The sequence below is a fragment of the Triticum dicoccoides genome, chromosome 4A (genome assembly GCF_002162155.2).
Source record: "Triticum dicoccoides isolate Atlit2015 ecotype Zavitan chromosome 4A, WEW_v2.0, whole genome shotgun sequence".
Lineage (NCBI taxonomy): Eukaryota > Viridiplantae > Streptophyta > Magnoliopsida > Poales > Poaceae > Triticum > Triticum dicoccoides.
This window is the reverse complement of record NC_041386.1, coordinates 89,661,140-89,664,611: the sequence shown is the minus strand read 5'-3', so window position 1 is coordinate 89,664,611 and position 3,472 is coordinate 89,661,140.

The following is a 3,472-nucleotide window of genomic DNA, read 5'->3' as shown; positions in this document are numbered from 1 at the left end:
CTTCATGATAGAGAGTGTCTTGTTTTTTCACTTTCATATACTAGTGGGAATTTTTCATTATAGAACTTGGCTTGTATATTCCAACAATGGGCCTCCTCAAGTGCCCTAGGTCTTCGTGAGCAAGCAAGTTGGATGCACACCCACTTAGTTTCTTTTGTTGATCCTTCATACATTTATAGCTCTAGTGCATCCGTTGCATGGCAAGCCCTACTCCTTGCATTAACATCAATTGATGGGCATCTCCATAGCTCATTGATTAGCCTCATTGATGTGATACTTTCTCCTTTTTGTCTTCTCCACATAACCCCCATCATCATATTCTATTCCACCCATAGTGCTATATCCATGGCTCGCGCTCATGTATTGCATGAAGGTTTATAAGTTTGAGATTACTAAAGTGTGAAAAAATTGCTCGGCTTGTCATCGGGGTTGTGCATGATGAGAGCATTCTTGTGTGAAGAAAATGGAGCATGACTAAACTATATGATTTTGTAGGGATAAACTTTCTTTGGCCATGTTATTTTGAGAAGACATGATTACTTAGTTAGTATGCTTGAAGTATTATTATTTTTATGTTAATATTAAACTTTTGTCTTGAATCTTATGGATCCGAATATTCTTTCTACAATAAAGAGAAATACATGATGAATATGTTAGGTAGCATTCCACATCAAAAATTCTGTTTTTATCATTTACCTACTTGAGGACGAGCAGGAATTAAGCTTGGGGATGCTGATACGTCTCCAACTTATCTATAATTTTTGATTGTTCCATGCAATTATATTATCAACCTTGGATGTTTTATATGCATTTATATGCTATTTTATATGATATTTGGGACTAACCTATTAACCTAGAGCCTAGTGCCAGTTTCTGTTTTTCCTAGTTTTAGGGTTTCGAAGAAAAGGAATATCAAACGGAGTCCAAATGGAATGAAACCTTCGGAAAAGTTATGTTTGGAAAGAAAGCAATACGGGAGACTTGGAGTGCACGTCAGGGGATCAACAAGGAAGTCACGAGGCAGGGGGCGCGCCCACCCCTTGGGTGCGCCTTCCACCCTCGTGGGCCCCTCATGGCTCCCCTGATGTATTTCTTCCACCTATATATATCCATATACCCTAAAACTATCGAGGAGCACAATAGATCGGGAGTTCCGTCGCCAGAAGCCTCCATAGCCACCGAAAACCAATCTAGACCCGTTCTGGCACCCTGCCAGAGGGGGCAATCCCTCTCCGGTGGCCATCTTCATCATCCCGGTGCTCTCCGTGATGAGGAGGGAGTAGTTCTCCCTCGGGGCTGAGGGTATGTACCAGTAGCTATGTGTTTGATCTCTCTCTCTCTCGTGTTCTTGAGGTGGTACGATCTTGATGTATCGCGAGCTTTGCTATTATAGTTGGATCTTATGATGTTTCTCCCCCTCTATTCTCTTGTAATGGATTGATTTTTCCCTTTGAAGTTATCTTATCGGATTGAGTCTTTAAAGATTTGAGAACACTTGATGTATGTCTTGCCGTGCGTATCTGTGGTGACAATGGGATATCACGCGATTCACTTGATGTATGTTTTGGTGATCAACTTGCGGGTTCCGCCCATGAACCTATGCATAGGGGTTGGCACACGTTTTCGTCGTGATTCTCTCGTAGAAACTTTGGGGCACTCTTTGAGGTTCGATGTGTTGGTTTGAATAGATGAATCTGAGATTGTGTGATGCATATCATATAATCATACCCACGGATACTTGAGGTGACATTGGAGTATCTAGGTGACATTAGGGTTTTTGGTTGATTTGTGTCTTAAGGTGTTATTCTAGTACGAACTCTAGGGCTGTTTGTGACACTTATAGGAATAGCCCAACGGATTGATTGGAAAGAATAACTTTGAGGTGGTTTCGTACCCTACCATAATCTCTTCGTTTGTTCTCCGCTATTAGTGACTTTGGACTGACTCTTTGTTGCATGTTGAGGGATAGTTATATGATCCAATTATGTTATTATTGTTGAGACAACTTGCACTAGTGAAAGTATGAACCCTAGGCCTTGTTTCCTAGCATTGCAATACCGTTTACGCTCACTTTTATCATTAGTTACCTTGCTGTTTTTATATTTTCAGATTACAAAAACCTTTATCTACCATCCATATACCACTTGTATCATCATCTCTTCGCCGAACTAGTGCACCTATACAATTTACCATTGTATTGGGTGTGTTGGGGACAGAAGAGACTCTTTGTTATTTGGTTGCAGGGTTTCTTGAGAGAGACCATCTTCATCCTACGCCTCCTACGGATTGATAAACCTTAGGTCATCCACTTGAGGGAAATTTGCTACTGTCCTACAAACCTCTGCACTTGGAGGCCTAACAACATCTACAAGAAGAAGGTTGTGTAGTAAACATCAATATGGTGGTTAACTTACGCAAATAAGAGCGAGAAGAGAAGCAACGCAACGGTCGTGAACTAGAAGGGATCAAGAAGTGATCCTGAATCTACTTACGTTCAAGCATAACACAAGAACCATGTTCACTTCCCGGACACCGCCGAGAAGAGATCATCACGTCTACACACGCGGTTGATGCATTTTAATTAAGTTAAGTGTCAAGTTCTCTACAACCGAATATTAACAAATTCCCATCTTCCACATAACCGTGAGCACGGCTCTCGAAAGTTTATACCCTACAGGGGTGTCCAAACTTAGCCCGTCACAAGCTCTCACGATCAACAAAGGATATTCCTTCTCCTAGGAAGACCCGATCAGTCTCGGAATCCCGGTTACAAGACATTTCGACAATGGTAAAACAAGACCAGCAAGACCGCCCGATGTGCCGACATCTTGATAGGAGCTGCACATATCTCGTTCTCAGGGCAACACCAGATAAGCTAAGCGTACATGTACCAACATAACCCAAGTTGCCAAGGGACGGTCCCGCACGGTGCTCTGGTTCAGACCAACACTTAGAGAAGCACTGGTCCGGGGGTTAAAGTGAAGATGACCCTCGGGAGCGCGACTCCCAAGGGAAAAGTAGGTGGTCGTGAGGCAAATATAAAACCAAGGTTGGGCCTTGCTGGAGGAGTTTATTCAAAGCGAACTGTCAAGGGGTTCCCATAACACCCAATCGCGTAAGGGACGCAAAATCAAGGAACATAACACCGGTATGATGAAAACTAGGGCGGCAAGTGCGGAACAAAACACCTGGCATAAGGCCGAGCCTTCCACCCTTTACCAAGTATATAGATGCATTAATTAAATAAGATATATTGTGATATCCCAACATATCCATGTTCCAAACATGGAACAAACTTCATCTTCACCTACAACTAGCAACGCTATAAGAGGGGCTGAGCAAAAGTGGTAACATAGCCAAACAACGGTTTTCTAGGAAAGGTGGGTTAGAGGCTTGACATGGCAATATGGGAGGCATGATATAGCAAGTGGTAGGTAGAGCAGCATAGCAATAGAGCGAACAACTAGCAAGA